This window comes from Chionomys nivalis, chromosome X, assembly GCF_950005125.1.
Source record: "Chionomys nivalis chromosome X, mChiNiv1.1, whole genome shotgun sequence".
NCBI lineage: Eukaryota > Metazoa > Chordata > Mammalia > Rodentia > Cricetidae > Chionomys > Chionomys nivalis.
In genome coordinates this window covers 129,265,784-129,287,302 of record NC_080112.1, presented here as the reverse complement: position 1 = coordinate 129,287,302, position 21,519 = coordinate 129,265,784, and positions in this window count along the sequence as shown.

The window sequence follows — 21,519 nt, the reverse complement described above, 5'->3', positions numbered from 1 at the left end:
TTGATGTCATCTAGAAGGTAGCTTCCTTGCTCTTCACAGTCAGCAGAAACAGATCACATGGTGTAGGGGCGCTTTAAATATATTTTAATAAATAAAGGCTGTCTAAAGGTCTGAGAGTAAAACAGCCGTACAGACCAGATTATGGTAACACACACCTTTAATCCCAGTAGCCACCCTAGTTGCCATAGAAATCAGGTGGTGCATGCCTTTAATCCCAGTGGTGCATGCCTTTGATCCCAGCCCTAGAGAGGAATATAAGACAGGGCGAGAGCTCTCAGATACAGTCTCCTGAGATTCCAAGAGGCAGGATCGCCATTTTCTGACTGAGGTCGAAGTAAGAGCCAGTGGCTGGCTGTTTTGCTCTTCAGATCTTCAGGATGAACCTCAAAATCTGACCCTGAGTTTTTACTAATCATGCTTTAACATGGTCTCTGGCAACAGCACAGACTACAAACAGGGCCCCAGACAAGGCCCTCGGAGGCAGCACTGACCATAGACATCAACATAGTCTCCGGTGGCAGGACAGGCAGGCCACTCAATTCAATATGATCCCTAGCAGCAGCATGGCCTGTGGGCATCTACATGGCTCCAGGCTGCAGCACAGACCACAAACAGCTGCATGATCCTAGGTGATAACATGGGCCACAGACGTTAGCATGTCCCCCAGCCACATCAGAACCACAGATGCAGACATGGTGCTCAGTGGCAGCATGGACTGTGGACCCCAAGTGGCTGCACTGGCCACTCACATCAACCTGGTTCTCAGTAGTAGCATGGCTCACAGGCATCAACATAGTTTCAGGCCATAGCATAGAACACAAACGTCCCAATAGCCTTAGGTGGTAACATAGGCCATGAGCATCAACCCGGATGGTTGCATCAGGACCTTTGCATGACCCTGAGCATGGTTCCAGGGGCTTGCAGGGGCCATTCACTTCAACATGGCCCCCTAAAAAATATTTCTCAGACTTCATCATGACCTAAGGCATGGACTACAGATACCAACATGGCCTCAGGTGGCATTGTGGATGGGCCACCATCATTGCCCAGATCCAGGGCTGAGTCTGTCTGCATTAGCTGCAGGCTGCTGCATACCACCCTGCCAACCTCACTGGGCAATGACACATTCCACTGCTGATCTCAGCCCTGTCTCACACCTGTCACTGCTACTGTGGCTCCAGTTCTCCCCTCTTCACAGCACACATACCACCATGGTTTTCCATCTTTACTATCTCTCCATCACATTTTTGTTCATCGTAGTGGTGCCTGCCTTGTGAGATGGAGCAGCCTGACTGACTTCCACCACTGCCTTGTGAGGCAGGACCTCACGTATCTACTCTTAAAGGCATGTAGCATCGCTAGCCTCTTGTCATGTGTAACTTTTTAAATTCTCTTCCTCAGTTATACTAGCCATATTTCAAGTGCTCATATTTCAAGTCCCTTAGATGTAGTAAGTGACCACTGTGTTCATCAGGAAAAATAGGAAGAGATTTCCATCAGAATTGTCCAGTGGAATAGTGAGTTCCAGGACAACCAGGGTATACAGAGAAACCCTATCTTGAAAAACAAAACTATAATTGCTTTGCTGTATTTTACAACTGCAAAGAATGCTTTAAAATCTCTGTCAACAGAGAAGTGTGAGCAGTGCACAATGGGCTGGACTGGGCCAGACCACTGAGAGGAAAAGTATGAGCAGCAATGAGGCAGTCTGTGATGACAGCAGTGGCCTGCAGAAATGATTTGACCACTGGATACTCAGTCTCAACCCTGCCAACACCAGGAAAAATGACCATCTGAACTTTGGGCCCATAGACACAACTAAGAGAGAGAATTACAGACCAATCTACCTCATGAACATTGATGCGAAAATACTCAATAAAATACTAGGAAATACAAGAACACAACTAAAAAAATCATCCACCATAACCAAGTAAGCTTCATCCTAGAGATGTAGGGATGGTCCAACATACAAAAATGCATAAAATCCAACACCTCCATCATCATAAAGGTCTTGGAGAGAGCAGGGATACAAGGAACATACCTTAACATAATAAAGGCAATATACAGCAAACCAATGGCCAACATCAAACTAAATAGTAGACAAATTTAAAGCGAACCCATTAAAATCAGGAATAAATAAGACAAGGCCGTCTACTCTTTCCATATCTGGTTAATATAGTACTTGAAGTTATAGCTAGAACAATATGACAACAAAAAGAGATCAAGGGAAAACAAATTGAAAAATAAGTCCAACTTTCACTATTTGATGATGATAGGATAGTATATTCAAGTGATGCCAAAAATTCCACAAGGGAACTCCTACAACTGATAAACACCTTCAGTTACGTAGCAGGATATAAGATTAACAAAAAAAAAAAAACTAGTAGTCCTCCTATATACAGGTAATAAATGAGATGAAAAAGAAATCAGAAAAACATAACCTTTTATAATAGCTACAAATAGCATAAAATAACTTGGGACAACTCTAACCAAACAAGTGAAAGAACTGTATGACAAGAACTTCAAATCTTTGAAGAAAGAAATCAAAGGAGACATCAGTAAATGAAAAGTTCTCCCATGTTCTAACACAGGTAGGATTTTTTTAATGGGCAGCCTGTATATGACAGTTCTGTTGAACTTGTCCATATTCAGTTTCATGGTCTAAGTTGATGAGGCCGACTCACCAGGTCTCTTCCTCAAGATAGGTAGGATTAACATAGTAAAAATGGCAATCTTACCAAATGTGATCTACATATTCAATGCAACACCCATCACAATCCCAGAAAAAGTCTTCGCATAACTTGAAAGAATAATACTCAACTTCATACAGAAAATCAAAAAACCCAGGATAGACAAAACAATCCTCTAAAATAAAGGAACCTGTAGAGGCATCACAATCCCTGACTTCAAACTCTACTATAGAGTTACAGTAATGAAACCAGCTTAGTATTGTCATAAACACAGACAGGAGGACCAATGGAATCTAATCAAAGAACCGAATATCAACACACATACCTACGAACACTTAATTTTTGACCAAAAAATCCTAAAATTATATAATGGAAAAAAAGAAAGCATCTTCAGCAAATGGTGCTGGCATAACTGGATGTTGACATGTAGAAGAATGCAAATAGATCCATATCTATCACCAGTAATACCACTCTTGGGCATATATTCAAAGGATGCTTAATCATCCCAGAAGGGCATTTGCTCAACTATGTTCACAGCAGTATTATTCGTAATAGCCAGAACCTGGAAACAACTTAAATGCCCCTCAAGTGAAGAGCAGATAAGGAAAACATGGTACATTTACACAATGGAGTTACTCAGCAGTTATAAAAACAATGACATCTTGAAATTTGCAAGCGAATGGACAGAAGTAGAAAAAAATCCCTACTAAGTAAGGTAATACAAACCCAGAAAGACAAATATAATATGTACTCACTCATAAGTAGCTTTTAGAAATAAAGCAAAGAAAAAACAGCCTATAGTTCACAACCCCAGAGAACTTAGACAACAAAGAAGACGACCCTAAGAGGGAAATACATGGATCCACTTAGGAAGGAGAAAATGACAATTGAGAGCATGGGGGGAAGAGGCATAGGGTGGACTGTGAGAGGTGAGGAAGGAAGGAGAATGGGAAATAATATATAGCTCAAATAAAAACAATAAATTATAAAAAAATGTCCAGTGGATAGAGCCATTTAAAGCTTCAAGGCATGATTTGATACTCTATTTTAGTATGTTTATCTCCTTTATAATCCATATTATTAACTATAAATATAATAGATTGGGTTATTTATGAGAGTCAAAATTTCAAAGTATAATTTGAGTTCCTTTAATCTGGAAACAAACTTAGAAGAGTAGAAAAACTGAGAAGGATTAAATACAAGTTTATACCAAGCTGTAGATTGTAAGATGCTATACTGAAAAGATTTTTTTCTCACTTTAATCTTTCCAAAATCTTTTCAGTTTCTCTCCCAGTTCCATTATCTATCAATTCCCAAGATAAACCAAGTTCTTATTATAGTCCTTCCTTCATAACACACCTAAGACTTTGAAACTGGCAAACCTACCATAACATAATACATGTTTGAATATGTCCACACTAAATTTGAAATTAATAACATCCTGTGCAGTCATTCATTTACCCATTCAACTTATTTTCACATATTACCTACTCTGCTTGATGGCCTTTCAGGCATTTAAAACAAATGAAGAACCATCCAGAAAGTGAAGTACAGTGTCAGCATTTACACATAGATTAGAAAGTCAACTAAAAGGCAGGTATTCATATATTGTTTGCACTTTTAATATAGTCTACTGGTTCTCAAAGTTAACTGTGTACCACAGTCTTAACTTTCTGAGTGGTTTGTTAGAACACAGATCAATGGACCCCAGTGACTGAAGTGCCTCATTCAGTAGGCCTGGCCAGGGAGTCAATAATTTCTATTTCTAGCAAGTGTCCTGATTGTTAAGATGTGGCTGATCTTGCAACTCCATTTGAGGATCAGGGCTACATTAATTTCCCCAAAAGTATGTGATTTGGGAATTACTATTTTCATTTTTAAGATATTAAAATGGTTTTTTCCAGAGATTAAAAAACATATAAGCTGTTCTATATGTTAGGAAGAAAAACTCAAAGTGGATTTTGGACCTTCTCGTGACATACCAGTGCCCCCATCATTTCGTCTCGGTGACCTCACAAACTGATCAGAACTGAGCTAGTAGAAAATAAATAACAGAATACAACCCCAAAGTGTCCTTTACCTTATGTTCTTCTGCTTTATTTTCATATAAGAAGTGTGACTTTTGAGAGACGATCACTAGTTGATTGCGAAACACATGAGTTCCTCAGTCAGTTATCATTGTCATTTCTGCATCACATCATATAAGAAACAATGAAGCTAAATTTTGGCTTCTGATTTTTTTGTCTGCAACCTTTGTTGATTTCATCTAACCTAACACTGCATTATCAGAGGAATCAGACTCTGAAAAGGATGGGCAGCCTTCAAAAAAGTCGGTTTATTCTGCTAGATGCTAGAAAGTCGGTGGTTCTAGCTTACCACATAAACCCACTTGAGAGTCATGGGACTGAGTTAAACAGAATAGTGGAATTTAGTGATCTGGAAAAGTGTCAACTCACAGTTAATTTTTCAGAAGAAGAGGATTTTTAAGCTGAGGACTCAGTAGTGGAGAGTTTACCTGCCATATACAAAGTTCTGGGTTCAATCCTTAGTGCTGAAGAAAAATAAACAAACCACAAAACCATGATATTAGAACAGTAGCAGCAGCTCTGAATATGGAGAAGTTATTCTATTTATGAGTATTAGTTAATCAGTACAAAACTGAGGTCCATAGACTGTGTTAGCTCAGTAGTAAAGTATTTGCCCTACCATGCCATACACCCTGGGTTCAATCTCCAGGATATGCTCTTATCCTAACATTTTTTAGTTGTTGTTGTTGTTGATGATGATGATGATTATATCACTATTATTAGTATTGGCTGTGGAGATGGCTCAACAGCTAAAATGTGCTAATCACACATTCCTGGCAGCCTGATTCAAACTCCAGAATCCATGTAAAGAAAAAAGCTGTATGCTGTGGTGCTCATTAATCCCAGCACCCCATCCTGAAATGAGAGGAGGAGACAGGAGAATTGTTCACCTTGCAAACTACGTAGTCTAGAGTAAATTGGGCAATGGCAGAAACAAGAGATACTCTACCTTTACAAGGTGGAAGGCAAGAACCAACTCCTAAAAGTCATCCTCTGACCTGCACACATATGTTCTACCACATGCTTGCACATACATATGTTCTGTCTGTATGTTCATATGCACATATAAGCACACTTTTTAAAATCTCAGGCTCAAAAGTTAAGGAAATATTTTGAAAATGTATATAGACATATGTGTAATAGTTTGAATTAAATTCAGTTTGTAAGGCATTGCAAACAGCTATCTGCTTTTGGAAAAGTAGAAACATAAAATATCACAATAAGTGTCTACACACATGAACATTTAAGATAGTGCCTGCCATCAATGTTGAGATCTACTGTCATAAGAAGAATAAGGTATCATTCTTTAATCAAGAACAATTGCACTTCTCTCATAAGCTGTAAGTAAAACTAAACATCAGTTAGAACCTTGACATTCAAGATCAGACTGAATGAGGATAACAGGGCATAGTTAAGTATAACCACAAGTAGAAAATTCAGAGCCTCAAATTCTGGTACCATTCCATTTCCACCATTTACCATCTGGAACAAATGGGAAACTCCCTGTACCGTTTTGTTTTGAACTTTGTCTTCACTGACTTTAAAATAGGAAAAATAATTTCCACATATTAACCTGTTATGTACTTCAAACAAAGTACATATGAAAGGATATTTTAAGCTGTGACTTTATCTTTGGCAGCCGTTCATTCACACTTGTGTTCTTTAATTAACTCATTTACCTACCAGTAATCACTGACGCACTATCTAGCACTCATTATAAATATAATGAAAAGGGTCACTAATGATTAATCCCCTAATTGTTTCCTATTGAGCTTGATTTGTCAAGGGTCAAAACTTGAATCCATGAGTTTTCCCTTATTAAGGCCAGTTCTTTACCCAAACCGACCATATGTCAGACCTTCAAAAAAATTTCAGTTTTCTGAAAAGATGGATTTCTCCAAAGCTAAGTTTACTGAGCTCTCAAATTGCAGCAAAATTCAAGTCATTTTTCTCTACACATTTTTTTCTTCCAAGATATTACTCATCCATACCCAACACAATCTAAATTTATCTAGCTCTCTCGGCTAAGCCATCTGTTGCATGTAAACATTAAGGATGTATGCATCTAGTTAATTATGGTTCTCAAAAGAAATATGACAACTAGGGGACATTAAGTGTTAGGTGTTAATGCTGACGTTACAGCGGAAAAGGAAAATATCCTAGTGTCAGATAGATATATAATAAGCCCAGCAATAAAGACGGAAAATGTGACAATAGAAAAATAAATAGGTCTTATGGAAGGAGGCATGTACATGAACTCAGGTAAAAAACAACAACAACACATCAAAAAACCCACTTTTTAAGGAAGAACCATCCATTTAATAGGAAAAAATTACTCTAAAGTTATTCAATAAAAATATAGGGAGCAAAACATAAGTTTCCAAAATACTATGCTCATACATACAAAGCTTACTTTCAAGATTCTTTCAGGCAAAATGTCCACAGTGCAAGCATGTTTATGGGTAAATCTCCAAAAAGGAACAATCCAATAAAATGTGTTTTATAGCACTTGTTCTTTCATCAAGCATTAATTCAATATGAAACATTTGTTAGCCTAAACTATTATAACTATAAAGAAATCACCATCTTACCAAATAATGTTTAAATTTTCTTTGTCTTTCCTACAATAAAAAGTAAGAACTTGGGAGCTCAGTCCATTGCTCCAATGTGGGTCTCTGTCTCTATCTCCATCGATCACCAGATGAAGGTTCTGTGGTGATATGCAAGATATTAATTAGTATGGCTATAGGATTGGGCCATTTCAGACTCTCTCTCCTCAGCTGCCCAAGGACCTAGTTGAGTACATCTCTCTGGACCCCTGGGAACCCTTCTAGAGTCAAGGCTCTTGCCAACCCTAAAATGGCTCCCTTAATTAAGATATATATTTCCCTGCTCCTATATCCATCCTTCCATTATCTCAACCATCCCATTCCCCCAAGCTCTCCCCATCCTCCCCTTCTCACTTGTCTCTCCCCATCTCCCAGGGAGCCTAACCCATTTGGATGCTCACCTTCCTAGACCTGGATGGAGAGGGGAGGACCTTGGACTGCCCACAAGGCAGGAAACCCTGACCGCTCTTTGGACTGGAGAGGGAGGGGGAGGGGAGTGGAGAGTTGGGGGAGGGGGAGGGAAAAGGAAGGTGGGTAGGAGGTGGAAATTTTTAATAAAAAAATAAATAAAAAAAAGAAAGAAAAAAAGGTAAGAACTATTCTCAATACTGCCCTAGAAGAGGAATATTAATGCAATTTGAATAACTTTTCACTCACATCTCTTCATGAATTTTTTTTTATTCTTTTTTAATTAAAATTTCCAACTGCTCCCCGTTTCCCATTTCCCTCCCCTCCTCCCACACATTGCCCCCTCCCCCCACTCCCCTCCCCCATCCCCACTCCTCTTCTCCTCCCCCCAGTCCATTCCCCCTCCCTCTCGATACTGAAGAGCAGTCCAAATTCCCTGCCCTACAGGAAGACCAAGGTCCTCCCACTTCCATCCAGGCCCAGGAAGGTGAGCAACAAAACAGGCTAAGCTCCCACAAAGCCAGTTCATGTATTAGGATCGAAACCTAGTGCCATTGTCCTTGGCTTCTCATCAGCCTTCATTGTCCGCCATGTTCAGAGAGTCCAGTTTCAACCCATGCTTATTCAGTCCCAGTCCAGCTGGCCTTGAAGAGCTCCCAATAGATCAGTTCCACTGTCACAGTGGGTGGGTGCACGCCTCGTGGTCCTGATTTCCTTGGTCATGTTCTCCCTCCTTCTGCTCCTCATTTGGACCTTAAGAGCTCAGACCATTGCTCCAATTTGGGTCTCTGTCTCTCTCTCGATCTATCGCCAGTTGAAAGTTCCTGTGCCATTCTTCTTGGCCTCTCGTCAGCTCTCATTGTCCGCCACATTCCGAGAGTCCGGTTTTATCCCATGTTTTTTCAGTAGCAGTCCAGCTGACCTTGGTGAGCTCCCAATAGATCGGCCCCACTGTCCCAGTGGTTGGGTGCCCCCCTCATGGTCCTGACTTCCTTGTTCATGTTCTCTCTCCTTCTGCTCCTCATTATAACCTTGGGAGCTCAGTCCGGTGCTCCAGTGTGGGTCTCTGGCTCTATCTCCATCCATCGCTAGATGAAGGTTCTATGGCGATATGCAAGATATTCATCAGTATGATTATAGGATAGGTTCATTTCAGGTTCCCTATCCTCAGGTGCCCCAATGAACTAACTGGGGACATTGCCCTGGGCATCTGGTAGCCATTCCAAGTTCAAGTCTCTTGCCACCCCTTAGGTGGCTCCCTTACCTAAGGTATGATCTCTTCATGAATTTAAGTACAATAATAAGATGAGTATATGGCATTGATCGACTAAGTCTTAGTAGAAATGATGGCTCCTGATATCAAAAAGTGTTAGGAAATATTTGTTTTAGATAGGTTTTATTGTTGTGAAGAGATAACATGACCAGATTTGAGCTTATTTGACCTCAAGGCCTACCTCCACAGTACACACTACCTCCAACATGACCATACTTGCTCTAACAAGGCACACATCTTACTAGTGCTGCTCCCTATAGGTCAAGCATTCAAACATATGAGTCTATGGGGTCCATATCTATTCAAACCACAATATTACATGTGCCTCAAAATACTAAAGTCTGATTAAAGTCATGTTCTCAACACCCTAACATTGAAATCAAAGAAACTCAATCTGTATTTTCATAGCTAAAATTTATGCATCACATGAAGATTATAAATTCACAGAACATAATGAAGTATTTGTTTATATGTATAAGATACAAAGAAACTTAAAGTCAATACACAGTTGTAAATAGTTATATATGTATGTGTATATATGCGTACATGTGTGTATTTCTGTTTCAATACCTTCTGCTTTACCAGTAGCATTCCAAAGCCTTGTCTGAATAGAGAATTCACTCAGGTTCTACTCTTCTTTCAGCTATAAGAATATTTGAAAGGACTTTCAGATCATGCTTGAGTCTTCTCTAACTTGGGGACAATTCTGTGCAAGTTTGGAAGGTCTATCTTCTCTATTTTCAATAGCTCTATTCCTCTATAATAAAATCCACACATATGTATATATTAGTTAATTTAATTTTATTACAAATGCTCTCAAGAAATTCTAAAGGCATGATCAAATTCAGTAGGAATATTCTTCCAAGCTAAACAATAGTTATTATTCTATATTTCTTTTTCTCTAGGACACCATGAATTATGAAAGTTATAATTAAATGATATCAAACAAATAGTGGCTTTTGGGGGAGAAAACAGTAGACCATCACATAGATAATAAATGGTTATTTCACAACTATTGAAATATAAGGATAACATATAAGTTTGGTTGAGACAATGTCCTACTTCATCCATTTTCTGAATATGAATTTTAAGATTTTTAGATTTGTAAAAGAAAGGAAAAGCTGCCTAAATTTATAAACATTAAAATTGTGGTGCTAGTGAGATAGATCAGTGGATAAGAACACTTTACTGATCTTGAAAAGGACCCAGGTTTGGGTCCCAGTACCAAAGTCTGTACCTTCAGTTCAAAGGTATCTGATGCCCTTTTCTGGCTCAAGTGAGCACCAGATAGATACACATGAGGTATACACACATACATGCAAACAAACACTCATAGATATAAAAGAAAAAAAAATAATTTTACATGAAAATGTGTCATATAACAATCATGGAAACAGTACATATTTTGAGTCTAAATGTACAGATATATAATGATAGGCTAAATGATGATCAGAAATGTTTTTAAGAATCCACATATTTGCTTTTCTTTCCTCAAATTTAGTTTTCATGATAATTTGTACAGTGCAAACTATTTGGCAGTAGGTAGAATAATCTCTATAAAGTCAACAAAGAGCACTTACTACATGTGACTTCTATATCTAATTATACATAATGCATTTCGTTTTCGCTTGTTCTAATGGTTTATGAATAATTAGACAGCCACGCCTACCATACTTATTGGTGAAGCAAGGCAGATTAGAGTCCACTTTGAAATTCATGATGTTACCCTTGGATTGACAGATTTGATTTAGAAATCTAAGATCAAAGTATATTATATGCCTGTATGAAGATATTCATGATTTTGTATCTTCATTTTTAAAAGAAATGTATGAATAGTGATGAGGAGATATGAAGGGCTTCTGCAGAATAGAATGATAAATAACTTCATATCTACAAACCTATTAAATAGCTTAGAAACTTCAATAAACTGTTTTAAACAACTTCCTTAAGGGAAAGAATAATTATACTTTCAAGCAGTGATAATAGCGTTAATGATCTCTTCCTTTGGATAAGTTGATTTTTTTCTAGAAGAGCAGCCAATGAATGTTTTTAACCACTAGTCCATTACACCAGCCTGAGGAGGGAGAAGGAAGGGCAAGAAGAGAAAGGGTGATAGAGAATATGAATGTGCTACATGTACAACAAGATTTTGCTGTTGTTTTGTTTTGTTGTTTTTTGAGGCAGAATCTTGTTGTGTGCCCGGCCCTTCCTGACCTTGATTTTACTCATCTCTTCCTCCTAAGTGCTAGGTTTAAGGGTGTGTGCCGCCATGTAACACAACTAACACAAACTCAGAGACAGAATTTGGGTTTCAATCTGAAGGTCAGAAAAACAATCAGCCACTGACTCTTACCTCTACCGCAGTCTGAAATGATCATTCTGGCTCCAGGAATCTCAGAATGAGACTGTGTGTGAGAGATGTCTCCTCCCATTTTATTCCTCTCTAAGTGCTGGGATTAAAGGCATGCACTGCCTGGTTTCTATGGTAAACTAGTATTTACTATAGAAAACTACTGGGATTAAAGGTGTGTGTCACCACTGCCTAGTCTGTAAGGCTTATCAGTGTGGCTGTTTTACTCTCTGAACTTTAGGCAAGTTTTAATTATAAAAATTCAAATGAAATATCACTATACCACCACTCACATCTGGCAACAACTTTTAAATAATATGAGACTAAAAGTTAGAGAGAAGGATTTCATATCTGTTTACTTATAGCATACCCAGGTAAATATAGCATGAATATTTCTGAATGAAACAAAAGAGGAAAGGAGGGGGGAAACCTTATAGTCAAATGTAGTGCAAGACACAATTCCGTTACCTATTAATACCTTAAACTTGTGTGTGTGTATCCATGCCATAAATGTCACTCTCCATCCTCTGAACAGATTATTATTATATGCTTTAGCTGAACTAAACTTTTGAAATGCAGGATTATAACTAGCTATGATCAGTTTTATGTGGAGTAATGACAACATATATAAATGAGTTACCAATGAGACCTTAAACAGATTAACACAAACTTAATAGATAAAAAATATTAATTAGGTGTCAGTAGTTACACATGCACCTTTGTTTTCTCTTTGATTTTTATATATGACACACAGAAACCCTGACTTGTCTCCAAGTAGTAAATTTTTCCTTTTCCACAAGAAACTACATAAATCATTATTTATTAGACATACTTTTATTTATTGGTGTCAAAAATGCATATTTACAGCATAATGTTGGGGACAATATTGCTGGCACTTTTATCAAAGTTATTTCTACTTCTCAGATTTCATCACAAGTAAAATATATTAAAATTTCCACGTGATGTATGTACATAGAAACAAGAGTTATTTAGCCATGGTGATTTATACAATTCACTAGGCCCACACACCCTAAGTCAAGGGGTTCATAACCTAGAATCCATAGGGTAAGAAACTCATGAATAAAAAAATATCAAGGCATCTGTGGACGTGGTGACACCTAATGATATACAATCTATTTTATGCTTATAAAAACATTATTCAGTAGCCGGGCGGTGGTGGCACACGCCTTTAATCCCAGCACTCGGGAGGCAGAGACAGGCGGATCTTTGTGAGTTCGAGGCCAGTGTGGTCTACAAGAGCTAGTTCCAGGACAGGCTCCATAGCTACAGAGAAACCCTGTCTCGAAAAACCAAAAAAAAAAAAAAAAAAAACCAAAACATTATTCAGAGAAAGGAGCCACAGTTTTCAACAGACTGTTAAGGAAATCTCCCATTTTAAAGAAAAGTTAATTAAATTGGTCTTATTGTATAAGTAATATCACAATCGTATGTTTCATAAACATTTAACTGTAATCCCTCAGATAATTCTGATTCAATTCAATAAATAATAAGCTCAACAGTTAATAAAAATGAACTTTGTTTATTGCCTTGTTCTAGGTAGTCAAACTATCATTTTATTCTTGCCCACAAAGTGTTTTCCTTCTGTCTCAAGAAGTTTGCTGTTCTCCCACAAGTTTACTATTTTTAAAAATTATTCATAATTTTATAATATTTTAAGACGATTTTAGGGTTAGGGAGATGACTGTTGTCAGAGGCTTAGTTCGTTCCTGGCTGCTCAAAACCGAAATAACCACACAGAAACTATATTATTTGCAATACTGTTTGGTCAATAGCTTAAGCGTATTGCTAGCTATCTCTTATATCCTAAACTAACCCATCTCCATTAATCTGTGCATCACCACGAGGTCGTGGTCTACTGGCAAAGTTTCAACAGACTCCAGCAGAGGTGTCTGTCTCCTCTGGTGGCTACATGGCTTCTCTGACTCTGCCTACTTTCTCCCATCCAGTTTAGTTTTCCTGCCTAGCTCTACTCTGCCCTCTCACAGGCCAAAGCAGCTTCTTTATTCATTAACCAATAAAAACAACACATATACAGAAAGACTTCCCACACCAGATGACTTAATGGGAAAGAATGTTCACCGTATAAGCATGAGAAACTGAATTTGAATCCTAGCATTCACCTAAAAACCTGGGAGAAGCTGAACATGTGCCTGTAGCCAGAGCAGTGGAATGAAGGGTAGACAGACACAGAAAGACCACTTGCTGGCTGCTAGCCTAGACTCAGAACCAGTAAGAGACTGTGTATCAATAACAACTTGATTGGTAACACATACCCATGAGGCAATGGTGGTATGCATGTCATTAGAGTAGCCAATCACTTTCTGATTGGATTTAAGTCCTGATGCACATGATGAAGACCATATCTGGCTAGCAATAATGCACACAGAAGCCAGAAGAGGGCATCATGTTCCCGTGAAATAGAGTCACAGATGGTTGTGAGTCTCCATATGAGTACTGGGAATAGTGCCTGTTTTTCTGGAAGACTGTTGCTGAACCATCTTTCCAGGCACATAAATAAATAGACAGACAGACAGAGAGACAGATGAAGAGACAGGCAGGTGGGCAGGCAGATGATAGATAGATAGATAGATAGATAGATAGATAGATAGATAGATAGATAGATAGATAGATAGATATAGATAGATAGATAATAGTCTCTAAGGAAGAACCTACTACTAATAATAATGGACATAAACCAATTCTTAGTGACTTGACATACCCAAAGATCTTTTAAGCCTCATCAGAGAAATTTCTCCATGCAATAGATGATGATCAACACAGAGACTACAGAATGTTCATTCCTAAGTAGAATATATATACTACAATGTCCCCTCCAAAGGTTCAGGTATCATTGTAAAAGACGTGAGAGAAAGAGTTTAAGAGCCAGAGATGGTGAATGACTACAAGCAAACCTTGTCTTCTGGACACAGCATGGCAGCTGCACATATGAACTCGGAACAACTATGACACCATATACAAGACATGGTCAAGTCTAAATCAAATCAAATCTCTGACTGAAGAGGCAATTTTGGCATGGGGTTCTACTTCTAGCTGGGAATTCACAATTCTTAGCTGCTGAGAGTGGAAGATCAACTTTCTCTAAAAGTGTAGACCATGATAGGTTGACGATGCTAAAGTGAAAGGCCACACCTCCCAAAATACATTGGTAGCACAAACTGACCTTGATTAGGGCATGGGGGGATGAAAGGATACAAAGTTTGGTGGAAAGGGAAAAAGTAGTAGATTTGGGAAGAGTTGGGGGATGGAAGGTGAATATGATCAAATTACACTTTATGAATTTTTCAAAGAGAAAATTTTAATTTTCTTTAAAGTGAGACCTTGTATCAAAATAACAACTCAGAAAGTGATAGAGGAGAACACCAGATGCCCCCTTCTGGCCTCATGTGCATACCCAAATACATGCCCTCATGCACATACATCATATACATCTGTAGCATACACATATACCACACAAATATGCACAAAACATTTTTATGTTTATTAGAATATATTAACTATACATGATTTCATTGTGATTTTAATACACATAGTATGTATTCATGACTAAATATGATAGCTACATTAAGTATCTAAAAAGAATGCTCTGAAACAATGCTTTACTATATAGCCATAGCTGGCCTGGAATATACAGAGATCTGCTTTCCTCTGATTCTCCAGTGCTGGGATTAATGGATTGCACCGCCCAGCAAACTAAAAAGAAATTGGTATAGAAAATTTAAATCTTGAAATCAGTTATCTTATTTATATTTCTTCCTTACATTTAAAGAAAAATGTTCTTTAATGGAATGGAAAAAATAATTGGCTAGAGACCAGATTTGTGCATATGTATTCCTAATGGGAAATTCATTAACGTATCAGCTGTTGATAGAACAGCACTTGTAGCTTTTCCTGTGTTTATCAGAGTTTTGTGCGACTAGACAACATTTGATTTTATCTGAATTAAGAGCATTAGTATTCCTTAAAATGGATAGCCAAAAGTTATGCTGAGATGGCAGAGAGTATAATAGATGTGTGAATTTGGAAACCCACAATTTTTATAAATTATTAACCACTCTAACATGAACTTTAAGATTTAGAATAATTTATTGTAATCATGGTCTTGAAATAAACCATAAATTTTCAACTAATGTGTATAATAAAAATATATGTATATACCCAAGTATGTATAATGTGTTCTTTTAATCAAATATCATGCATTAACTCTAATACTTGAGTAAACATATGTTTACTGAATAAATGAATTGAATATCAACTTTCTCCCATCACTAAGCACTAGAGACTATTGAGATTTATTTTGGGGATAAACCAACTAAACCTCTCAGGATTCAAAGGATCACTATAGCAGGAAAAAACTGGCTAATTGGGTCTGAGGGTAAACAAATTAGCTCACATAAGTCTTTTTAATCATGACTCATTTATTCCTCCAATGCCCTCTCCTATTCTCTCTTGGTGTTCCTTGCTGTTCTCTCACCGTTTCTCGTTGTTCCACCCATCCCACATGGTTTCCCAGTTATATATCCACACATTTAACAAGCATGCATTTCACAGAATCACAAAAACCAGTTCACCTGGCAAGGAAGCACCTTGGGTCTCAGAGGGGGCGTGGCTGTGAAGCTCCCCGGCAGATATCGGGAGGATTAATCAAGAATCAATACAAAATTCTAAGAAGTTTTCATGCACTAACTACATTTCTTAAGCGTAACAGCTTATGATTAATAATTGTAGACAAACACAGCAACGCTGTTGCTCTTCCCCGGCGGCTGGGAACACAGCATCAGTAACCATAGCACCTCCTCCCCTCCACACTCACCCCCACCCCCACCCTCCCCACCCCACCCTCAGCTTGGGAGGAAAGCAAAGCACTTGATTTGCATCAGTATCTCACTGGCTGAATTAAAGGGAATCTCTTTGGAGACTTTGCTTTTAACTCCAGAAGGATGCCTGCCAACACCTGAGTGAGAAGGAATTTTTTTTCTCTGAGGCTGAATTAGCAACTCAAGCTCCTTTCCTGTATCTCTAGGGGTAAAGGCATAAACAGTTCATTTCCTAGGCTATAATCTTATGTTAATTGAAACAAAGGTGAAAGATAAATACGAAGTATTGATAGCTTGTTGAGTTAGAGCAAAAGGCTGGTAGATTACACCTTCCTGAGTCGCTGCTAGAGCAGACATACTGTCTCTCTGCTCAATACAGCCTGCTTAGGACTCCTTTCTTGTCGATGAGTCGTGTCAATAAGAACAGTTGAGGTGGACTAGCTGTATGTAGATTTGACTATGAGAACAAAGATTTGACTGAGTGAATACTTTCAAGCCAAGGCTTCATAGTGTGGGGAAAGGTATACAGCTGCCCGTATGGAAAAAGTCAGGTTATCTCAATGAATGATTTATACACTGCTGGATATTATGGAAAGGAAAAACGTCATGATTTTACAAGAATTTTAACAGAATTGACCATGACTATTCAAAAGACAAGTGTACCCAGAGCTCTGCCATCAGGTTCTCCATATGGAGTGTAATATACACTTCCTATGAAGTTGTCGATTAGTTTGTCAGCTGTACTTCTGCTGTATAGTCTTGTGGGCTCCAACAAAAGAGAATATGAAATAATTGCAAAATAATTCTTAACTTTTGAACCAACTCAGTTGCCACACAAGAAAAATACACAGTCAAATACAATCCAAGTTTCAAGATGAATACTTCAGGATGCACCAAGTTCTACTGGAGCTCAAAGAATAAAAAGATCACTGTGGATTAAGATGCCTGGGGAAAGATTTAGTGAGAGAAAACATTTTCAGTGAGCCCTTGAGGATGGTTAGAAATGCATTAGCAGCCAGAGTGAATAAAATGTTGGTAGAGATAAGAATGGAATAAAAAGATCTTATTTAAATTTATAAAACGAGGCCCATAGTATAAGCAAATTTCATTATGATTTTTTTCATAGATTGCAAAGAAGTGATTCTGACAGTCAATGGATAGGGAATTTCAAGCCTACTGTGAATTTGCTACTTACATTATGTGTTTATGAACAGGATAATAGTTTTTCAAATACTTCAAATGAGATATGAGTGCTGAAGTAAAATAACTAAATAATTTAAAAATTGAGGCTAAGGAGATGCATAAGCCAGTATGTGCCTACTGTGCAAGCATGAGGATGTGACTTCCAACCTCCAACACATCTGTAAAAATGAGGCATGGCAACATGCATTTATAAGCCTCTCACTGGCAAGGGATGGACACAGGAGGAAACAGTTGGCTCTCATTGGCCAACCCAGCCTAGCCAAATTGATTAGTATCAGATTCAGTGAGAAACCCTGCCTCAGAAAATGGGGTGAAGAATGATTAACGAAGATACCCAGTGCCAACCACTGGCCTCTACATACATGTGCATACATACATGTGTACACATGCACACAAAAATATATACATATGTTACCCCAAAATTACTATTACAAAGTAATATTATTATTTTTATCAATGGCTTATTTATTAAAGAATTATTCTTAAAGGCCGCACTATAACTCTGAAAATGCCTATGTATCAATGCAGAGGGATTGTACAACCTGCTTCTATGGAAGAACAAAAAGCCAGAAGTAGGCAGAATATAGGTTACAAGGATAAAGAAATATGACATGGTCATTGTGAAAACATCTGGATATCTTAAACAATGATCCAGGAATTGCAGCAAACATTAGTTCTGAATGGAGGTGTGAGGACACAAAGATAGCAGTCCAGGTGCTAGACAGTAAACCAACCATCTAATGCAACTCATCCTTTTTGAAGAGTATGACATGAGGAAATGACACAGGAGAGAGTATGCAAATACTAATGCAGGAAAGATAAGTAATACATACAAAAATGTATTTATTAATTTTCTAAATATTCCCTCAGTACAGGTGCAAAGCAGCAACCAAGACAGTGTACTTGCCTACGTAAGGCTTACATACTAGTCCCTCAGCTGCCACAGTTTAAAGTAAATTTATATTCTACTCCAACTGAGCTGCAGTGAAGCATGGACACTAGCATCTTTTTAGAGGTCCTTTCGTGGCTCCAGTGTTCAACGGGGCTAAGACCCACTGCACCCAGATTAGTCAATTAGACTGTGTTGTTCTGCTACTGGACAAAAACAACTCTCACTTTTCAGAGATCTACATTCAGATGCATTTGTTTCTCACTCATACTATATATCCAGAAAAGAAATAGAAGGATGGCCTGTTCATAAGGCTATGCTGAGGAAGAACCTGTCACTACAGATGTTCCCAGTCACTATTCAAGATGAAAAGTGGGTCCTGGAGGTTTGCACAATAGGGAAAATGCTTTGATATAAAAGGGACATATATGTCTTAAAGGCCCCAAACTACTAAAAAATAGCCAAATGTTATCATCTTATTATAAGGAATTGAGGAAAGGACCACTATCATGTTACATAAATCAATGAAAGCCATAAATGGTCGTCAGTCAGCATTTATAGGTAACCATTTAAAAAGAGGCACTGTTGAAAAGAATGACAATCATTGTTTGCTACCATTAAAGGCAGCCATTTTTATAGCATTAAGACTAAGCATAGGGATCAGAATTACACTAATCAACACTAAAGTAACCACTGTTGACCGATGTGTTGATCAACATTAAAATAACTATTGCCAATCAGTATTAAGGATAAGCATTACCTTGACTTTCAGAATTAGCATGTTCATTTGTGACTAAAATTAAGGATTGCAACTCAACATAACTACACTGGGACTATTCTTCAGTCCTAAGGACAGTTTTGGATTTGGGGTACCTATGCATTCCATTCTATCCATCAACCTTTTTCACCTTTGTTGTGTTTCACAAATGGTCCTGGCTATGCTTATAATCCAAAAGGTGAGAGGAAATTCTTATATTCCCATGCTATCATGAGTTCAATTCCACTGAAGTATGCACATAAATTACTTTTAAATTGTCTCTTTTCTTTGTTGAGGACAGTAACTATGGCTTACCGAATTCTCAGTGTCTGGCAGGCATTCAAGCATTTGCAGAATAAACCTAAAATAGCACAATTCCTAAAATGAGGTCCAAGATAACAGAGTAATCTCTAGCAGTCAGACTTTAAGCTATTCCCCAGTTCCCTCAAATTATTGCCTCCACAAGTTAAGTTTCTTTGCCCTGCAACGATGTATTCAAGCATCCAGCTGGATGATCTGTCGCCACAAGATTCTATCCATTTAGCAAGCGCTAGACAAAATGATACTTCAGTCAGCATTGAACAAAGCTTCTGCTGTCAACAGCAGAAGCCTCAGATTACCATAAGCTACAGTCTTGAAAACCTGTTCATCATAAATGCCAGTGATTCACCACCTTGCCTGGGCAGACAATCTTTTCTTACACATTGCACAGAAAACCCCTGGAAATGCATTGTGGTAAATTCACAGTATTTTCAGATTCTGCCTCTTTGTTGTGTTCTCTCCCTCTTCCTCCTGCATTTCCCACTTCCTCTTCTCTCCCTCTCCCTCCCACTCTGTGTATCTTTACACCTCTGTCCTTGGACCTGTGCACGTGTGTTTCTTTGATTCACTCATCAGCATCGTCCCTCGTACTCCCCATCTCTATGTGTGTCTTTCTACAACCCTACGTCTCAAAGAACACTTTAAGGATGAATCTTTCATCTCTACCTAGATAACTGAGTGAAAGTCAGGAAATTGCTCTCAATGGGAACAAAACTCAATTCATAACCAATAAACACCAGCTGCTGAGGCTTGATAACAACCCTCTCCCTCTGCATATTGAAATATTCATGCAATGCTATGTTGATTTCAGAGTATGGTCAACTAAGAATAAGGATAAGAATTATACTGGATGGCATTAAAAGCAACCACAGTCAACCAGTGTGAGAAAGATAAGTAGTATGTTGATGAATATTAAACTAACCATTGTGAGCCAAGATTATTGATAAACATTACATTGATGCCAATTAGGATGGTCATTTGTGACCAGTATCAATAGATTTAGAGATATGGGTTGAAGAGGAGGTTAAGGGAGGAAAATAACATCCTCTAAAAGTGAAAAAAAAAACATACAAATAAGCACCTCCCCTCCAATATACTCATGGTTAGAGATCTTGGCGGATTAGATAGTTATTAAGCAACTAGAGTTTGACAAAGGAAAATCAGGATAAAAAAAATGAATTTAGAAGATCTGAGTAGTTCAGTTCCCCTTCAGCTGTATATTGCTTTAAAGATTTATTTTACTATTGTGTGTGTGTGTGTGCACACGCATGTGTCAGAGAGAGTTCAGCTTCCAGTGGAGGCTAGACACTGAGACCCCCAACAACTGTAGTTACAGGCATTGGTGAGTCACCCAGTGTGGGTGCTAGGAACTGAACTCAGGTCCACTCTAACAGTTTTGTGCTTTCTTAACTGCTTAGCCATCTCCCCAGCACCAACCTGCATGTTTCTTATATTTGAATTCACTTTTTTTTTAACAAGGTGATGCATTCTAAAAAAAAAAAAAAAAAAAAAATTACAATAGAAAACTTTTAAAGAATCTGAAGGAATAATTTAATGAATGCTGAACTTTCATCATGTTTACCAGACAGGGGGTTTAGGTATTTCTTTTCCAAAACAATCTCTAATCTCTTTCTATATTATTTTCATAGCAACTGGTACCTGTATTCTTGAACCAAAGCAAGAATGTAGACTTAGGGTTGAAGAGATGGCTCAGTGGTCATAAGCAGAGGATCTGGGCTTGGTTCCCAGCACACACACACGTGTGTGTGTGTTTGTGTGTGTGTATGTGTGTGTGTGGTTTACAGTTCTATAACTCCAGTCCAGGGAATCAAACCCATTTTCTGGTTTCCACAACTCCTGCACACATGTGGTGCACATACATACATTCAGGCACAAACACATGCACACAAAATTAAACTTTTAAAATGCAGTCACTAAACACAACAATGAAGAATGCTATAAGCACATAACAAATATCACTGATCATACACCATCCTCCAACAAAGTGTTCTCGGTCTCAGAAGCATATTGACTTATTAATGAAAAATAGCTTCCTTTACTTAAAATATAGCACTT